This window comes from Gekko japonicus, unplaced genomic scaffold (genome assembly GCF_001447785.1).
Source record: "Gekko japonicus isolate JY-2015 unplaced genomic scaffold, Gekko_japonicus_V1.1 scaffold2, whole genome shotgun sequence".
Lineage (NCBI taxonomy): Eukaryota > Metazoa > Chordata > Lepidosauria > Squamata > Gekkonidae > Gekko > Gekko japonicus.
In genome coordinates this window covers 3497862-3505441 of record NW_015175358.1, presented here as the reverse complement: position 1 = coordinate 3505441, position 7580 = coordinate 3497862, and positions in this window count along the sequence as shown.

Below are 7580 nucleotides of genomic sequence, written 5' to 3'. Positions count from 1 at the left end.
TGTCAGCTGGATTGTTTGAATGTTTAATAACAAGTTAAGTCCCAGTGAGTTCACTGGGATTTCCTCCAAAGATAGCGTGCATAGTACTGAAACAATCATCTTGATTTCAGTCTTTTTAACACTGAAAATGTCATACAGCTGCAAAAAAAATTCAAACTGATAACGTTTTTTAATGTTCTGAAAAGCACCATTTTTTCTTATATCTGCAAGATCATACTTCTCAGAGCTAATCATAGTGCACAAGTTTGGGGAGGTCAGTTTCAACTGGTGAAACCATGCAGGGATGGAAAGGCTAAACCCTTTATACCCTTGCCTGTGTCATGACCCCAATCTGAGTTGGGGGCCCATACCGTAGCTAGTAACATTTTAAAAGCACTGGACAACCAGTCATGGGTTTCTCAGCATCTCAGCTGTTTTAACCCTTAGATTAGCCTAAACCAGATCTGTAAGGTAAGCTGTCCTTCTTAAAGGAACAGCTGACTTTCTGTATACATATTAATATTGTTCAGTTCATCTGTGTGGATCTCTTTCCAGTTTGATGGGTCTATGGCTGCAGTCACACATACTAAATAATCTGCTTTCAATCCACTTTCAATGCACTTTCTAACTGGATTTTGCCAGTTCACACAGTAAAGATCCAGTTGGAAAGTGCACTGAAAGTGGATTGTTTAGTGTGTGCGACTGCAGTCTATGTGTCTCTCCACTGGCTGATTTTCTAGCCATTGATAGCATAGTCTGTTCAATTAGATATTCTATAGATTGATCTAAACTCTACTCCTGCTATTGTTCTTATTCTGTGCTTGGAGTCTCTGTCTCAGCATTTTCCTTCTCTTGTGGAATACGTTGATATTGTCTTCTGTTAAGTCTAAATATAAGATGTTTTCATTTCATATGACCAGATCACTGAACAGCCTCTCTAGCTAAACGTACCATCTGTCCCTGGCATGTACTATAATGCATATACACTTTATCACTAGGATTCAGCATGTGCAAAATCCATGACTGTGTCATAGTATGGTGTTTGCTACTTGTTAACCTGTCTTTTATATACCTTCTAATACTTTTAGTTTATTTTAAATATTTACCGTATATGCTGCCTCCCCCACAAAAGCTCAAAGTGACTAACATAATTTTAAAAACACAGATGATAATCTATTAAAAACACTAAAACATTAAAAAGCTCAAGTCACAATAAATAGACCAATCTCATACCTCTGCAAAGCAAAGTACGTTTCGCTTAATTCAATCCCATGCTATTATAAATAACAGTTTACTAGGCTTTCTAATGGCCAGTAGGAAAGGCATTGGTTCTCACTCTGTCTCTGGAAGCTGTGGCAGGTGGTCTGGTGACAAAGAAGACCCAATTTGTTCTGATGAAATTATTGCACAGCTTTAAAAGAGTGACAGTAAATACAAAATAAATGGCAAACTGGAGAGTCTATACTGGTTCATACTTATGGTGAACTATATCCACTAAATTTGGAATGACTTCTCAGTTTCCTATGATACAATATTACAGCAGGAAATATTTCGTGCACCCTAAATTCAGCATGGCAAGATAAGGGTCTTTCCATGAATCTATGGTTTTCTTTAGCATTTTCTGTTCGTGGATTATTTTGAGTTGATCTGACATTGAAAAACATTGTCCCTATAGTCAGTTATATTTCTAAGTATCAGATTTGGATTGTGGACTGGATTAAAAACCCATGACAAAGAACAGTAAAGTTAGAATCAGCAGATCTTGATGAAGGCCCACACAATTACTTATGGATTAAGAAATTGACTAAAAAGATCATAACACAAAAATGAAGGCACGTAATCAGAGACTTTTGAGAATATGGTTTATATGCCAGAATTTACTGAGCCCCTCAGACTCTTTGCTTATGTCCCCAATAGAACCTCATTATGATAAAAATATGAGAAATATAAATTATTTTTAACTTATGGCATAATGATAAACACTCAGGGGAAAATCAGGTCTTGGCAAGATACTAAAGATGAAGGTGTAAACATTCAACGGCTGATATATTATCAATTAGTCTCCAAAGGATATTGAGAAAACACATAAAAACTACAAAGGAAAATGCTGGAAATGTTAAGACATAGATGGAACCTTTCATATGTGGTGGACTTGTAAAAAAGCAAAAGGAAATTGGAAAGAAATACACAAAAAATGCAGAATATATTAAATTCCAAATGGAAGCCAAGAACATGCTATTAGGTGTTTTGCCTGACAAGTTACCAAACATTTTAGAAGAGCTATTCAAATACATGGTGAGTGACTAGAACTATTTACACAGCAAAATGGAAACCAGATGCCTGTCCATGTTTAGAAGAATGGGAAAATAAACTTGCTGAATATGCAGAAAATGCAAAATTAACAACCTATTTGAGAAACAGGTCTATTACAAAATTTGAGGAAAGTTTGAGTGTGTATTATGCTAGCAGGAGACAAACTTAAAGTGAGAAAATATCATATACAAATGTATGGTAATGAAATAGAATTAAAATCTGTTCCAAATGTAATATCCCAAATATAAATGGATTCTGTATATGAGATATATAATAGACTTTCTTTTACACCATGATATACTACTTATCTATTAGAGGTTCTTATGAAGATGTTAATATATTATGTTGAATACGTAGTAATGATGAAACCAGTGTAGTCAAAATAGATTAGTTATGACATTTGAAACTTAAAACTTCAATGATGAATACAATTGTACCCCAAAAGAAATAAGAATTATTGTATTTATAGATAATACCTTAAAAATTATAGGGAAGGGGATGAAAGGGAAATTATCTGTCCTATATATTATATCCTACATGACTGCCATCAACAAATGTAATTATGTTGTATAACTCATTTTTTCCTCCCCCCTTTTCTTTTTTAAAAAAGAAAATATATATAGTCAGCAAAATGAGGATCATTATCAGGTCTTAAGATATGTAGGAAGCCATGTCTTGGAAAACTGGATTTCAAACATGTCAACACTGTCATTTTGAAATTTGCCTAATTCAAGCCAGTGAGAATAATAATCCAAAACCAGTAGATAGTTCTTACTGTAGCACATAATAATTTCAACATCTACTTTGTGACATCACTAGTTTACTCAGATGGACTTTTGCCTTTGCCTAGGCTGGTTTTTTGGTTGTTGTTTTTTCTCTCTCCATATGACGGGTTTTTTTACCATCTGCTCAATATGAAAATTCATCTGAGATCAAGGGAAGCACTATAGCTGGCTCTTCTTTTATATTTTAGTGACCAGATGTATTCTCTGAAACATTTATTTTTGCAATGCATTGTGCATTGTCAATTAATACAACTTCTGTTATATAATTCAGTTTAAAGTTGAAAATACAAAACATCCTGGCCAACTTGTAGTGGTGCCTGTGATTTGGAGCAGCATGATGTCATTAGTTGTGGCTTCTGCAATTTCCTGCCACATATTTTCTAGTACTTAGCAGATTTTTATTATCATCTGAAATAGATGTCAAAGGCCTCATTCTCTGACAATACTGTGAAATGCCTTGGATAATAACACATTTCATGGTTTACGCTCAAGAGTTAAGTCATATATTTGGGGCTGGACAAAGGTATTTGGATTCTGAGAGGTACATGTGTCAGTCCTTTCTAAGAAATAGGTGTAACATTTTACTCTTTCTCTACGAGACTCTTTTATGTAACCTATGTAAAGGGAACTGTCTAGTTTTCTGAGGTGATGTGCATTATGACACCTCTTTGCCTTCCTTAGTATTCCTACTTTCAGTATTTAGTATTCCTAAATTCCTACTAGATTTCAGTAAAGCTTTTGACAGGTTTCCCCATGATGTTCTGATGGGTAAACTAGAGGACTGTAGACCGGACTCTAGGATAGTTAGGTGGATAGGGAACTGGTTGGAGAACAGCGCACATAGTTGTCAATGGCATTTCATCTGAATGGAGGGAGGTGTCCAGTGTCATGCCACGGGGCTCAGTTCTGAGCCCAGTACTTTTCAATAGTTTTATAAATGATCTGGATGAGGGTGTGGAGGGGCTACTCATTAAATTTGCAGATGACACCAAATTGGGAGAAGCAGTAAACACACCAAAAGATATAGAATTCAATGAGATCTGAACACACTGGAAAAGTGGGTGGATGTGAACAAGATGCAATTTAACAAGGGTAAGTGCTGAGTTCTACATCTGGGTAACAAAAATAAAGAACATGCATACTGGATGGGGGATATTGTGTGTGTGAACAAGATCTTGGGGGCATGGGTGGACCGTAATATGAGCACCCAATGTGATGTGGTAACAAAAAAGGCTAATGTGATCATGGGGTGTGTCAACAGAGGCATAACATCCAAATAGCAAGAAGTGATAGTCCCACTGTACACTGCATTGGTTACGCAACACCTGGAGTATTGTGTGCAGTTCTGGAGGCCTCATTTCAAAAAGGCTGTGGACAGAATGGAGCGGGTGCAGAGGAGAGCGACAAGGATGATCGGGGGCCTGGAGACCAAACCCTATGAGGAAAGGCTGAGGGACTTGGGAATATTGAGTCTGGAGAAGAAGAGGATAAGGGGGGACATGATTTCTCTTGAAGTATTTGAAGGGCTGTCACTTAGAGGAGGGCAGGGAGCTGTTCAGAGATATAAACTTCATAAAGGTGATTTCAGATGCCGAATGGCAATAGCAGACATGATTAGATTATGTGTGATTTGCAGAAGGGAAGCAGGCGTGGATATATCAACATTGGTAATGAGAAGGAGATCTAGGTCTCAGTTCCATCCAGGAGAATTCAGTCCAAGAGAATGCAGAGAATAAATGGACATAAGTCTGACATTAGTAACCACAACATTCAGTTGCTGACCTAAGAGTAGCAGTGCTTTTACAAAGGAATTTCAAAGGGAGATTAGAAAGAGAAACTGCTGAATTGCAATTGATAATGAAGCTCAAGACAATGCATCCTCCTGGACTGAATTGAGAGCTAGTTTTCCTGTCTCATTACCAATGTGTGCTACTATCATTTGGCATCTGAAATCACTTCACTCTCCAAGATATAAGGACCAATCCACATGTTCTAATTCCTAATCCAGGTCTTTTTGAAAGAAAATAAATCCAGAGAAATCCAATCATTTTTAAAAAAAACCTCACAACTTTTCGGAATAAGCCAAAATAATTTTCTCAATGTACATTGTTCTTGTCAGAAGAATCCACCTACCCTCTCCCCCCGCTCCCTCCCAAGATGTATGCTTGCACACAAAAGCTTATACCTGGAATAAAACATTGTTGGTCTTGAAGCTGCAATGGGATTCTAACTTTGTTTTCTCTTTATGATTTCTTACCTTCCTCCCCAAAAGAGGAGGAGGAGCCCTGGAGAAGGAAGCAGAAGCTCTCTGCATGAGAGAGACAAAGAGAGAGAGAGAGAGAGGCTTGTCTTTGTATCTCTCCCTCACAAAGAGAAATGTGTTTGAGGGAGAGAGGGAGAGAGAAGAGAGAGAAGGAAGGAGGGAGGGAGGGGGAGGCAAGAGGCAGGAAACAGGAAGCAGGAAACAAAGAGCCACTGAGAGAGCTGGGAAAAAGCATACTCGAGTGTGGCTGCAGGAGCAGCCCTGGGAAAGAAAGCAGGAGAAGGAAGTTGCTTGGGTCAGTTTTGAGCCCTGTGGGGGCTGGATCCGACCTGCGGGCTACACATTTGACACCCCTGCTCTAGGCTGATCCTGTATTGAGCAGGGGTTTGGACTAGATGGCCTGTGTGGCCCCTTCCAACTCTGTAATTCTATGATTCTATTTATTTATAGGGATAGGGATGAACTAGCTCACAAACTAAAGGTCGTCACAAATTTTGGCTGGTTCGCAGTTCGCAAACCATTGTATCAGGTTGTGGTTCGGTTCAGTTCATGGTTCATCCCTACTTATTTTCACTGCCACCAGAAGTTCTTGCCTTAAAATTTTGACTCAGACCTTTCATATACACTCCAGTAATTCTCTCTCTCTCTCTCTCTCTCTCTCTCTCTCTCTCTCTCTCTCTCTCACAGTCCACTCAACCCATCCACCCCCTTTTTCTTATTCTACAGGGTTGCATTTTAAACTACAGCAACACACACAGACAGACATCTTTTATCACATATTCTAACCTTTTCTCACTGATGATGCTTTTTTGGCAGAAAGGTGGGATATAAATTTTGTAAATAAATAAAATACGCCTCCTTCCTGCCTGATATTTTAATTGTTGCACTTATGTCTTTGTATTATTTTAGCTCTGTTTTTACTTGTTTTAATGATGTGCGTTTTGTGGGGGGGGGCTGGTTTTAAAATGTGATTTTATGATATGTGTTTTAATTTGCTAGCTGCCCTGATGGCCTTTGTGGGGGCAGAAATGTGCTATATAAATTTTGTAAATGCAATAAAATAAATATACACAATTAGATTCAAATCTTCACCAGAGGTTAAAGAAAATTTGCCTAGGTGGTTTGGCTCACTAACACCATCAACTGATGACTATGTAAACATTCATTGGAAGACTAGACAGAGTTCTCCAGAACCAATATCAGCTAATTTTCCCATAGAGTTAGATAGTGTTGGATAATGTAGATTGGCGTATCAGTGATGAAGACATTACCCATTTAAGAGAAGGTTTGACTGCAACATAACCAACACCCAGGACCCAAACTGACTCTCATGGAAAGTAGCTTAGTAGGGATTTAAAGACATTGCCTAATGAAGACTGGCCTAATGAATGAAGAATGGCTTGATGAAGACTGAACATGTTTCTGAATGCATCAAAAGATAACAGCAGTTAATAATAATGTGGACTTCTACCCTCTGGTAGCAAAATGGGTGAACTGTATTGATCACTGCCATCAAAGTAAGAAACCTATAAAATGAGGGAGACTTCTTTATATTTGAGGGGAAGTGATGACCCAGGTATGGAGAAAAATATGAGACTCTAAACTAAGTGTTCCCAAAGGGGAGAATCTCCCCAAGGGGCATAAAGAGGGCAGCACCTCCACATTGCAGAAAACAAACAGCCCAAACATGAAGGCAAGGCACCGATGAAACTCCTGTCAGGCTGGTTGCCATTATGTTGAAGGGAGCAAGAAGTTTGTCATGCTTAGTAGGGGATGGAGAGAAAGGACATGGGTTAGAAGAAGACTTGGATTTATACCCCGCCGTTCATCTCAGAGCAGCTTACAATCTCCTTCTGTAGTGTATTCTGAAGCTGCCAGGAATACCTAAGATGTAATGTGAAACATCTCATAAGGAAGCAATGTTAAGCTTCGTCTTGAACAGGGATTGAAGTCCAAGACTAATGCGACCAATCAGGTTCAAATGTATATAAGCGGGAAAGATTCTGATTGGTCCTTATTCGCTCAACCTGATAGGTTGATAACTGTATAGTAGGCGTGGCTACATTAGCCCGGAATGTTTAAATACCGAGCAGCTGCAATGGAAAAGCTGTTCGGGCTATCAGAAGTTGTACCGTGTTAGAGAAGTGATCGTCGAGCTGAAATAAACCTGAGTTTTGCTGAGATCACTCTCTGACTATTTTGTTAAGCACCGGACTTAACAATTGGCAACGAAGGTGAGA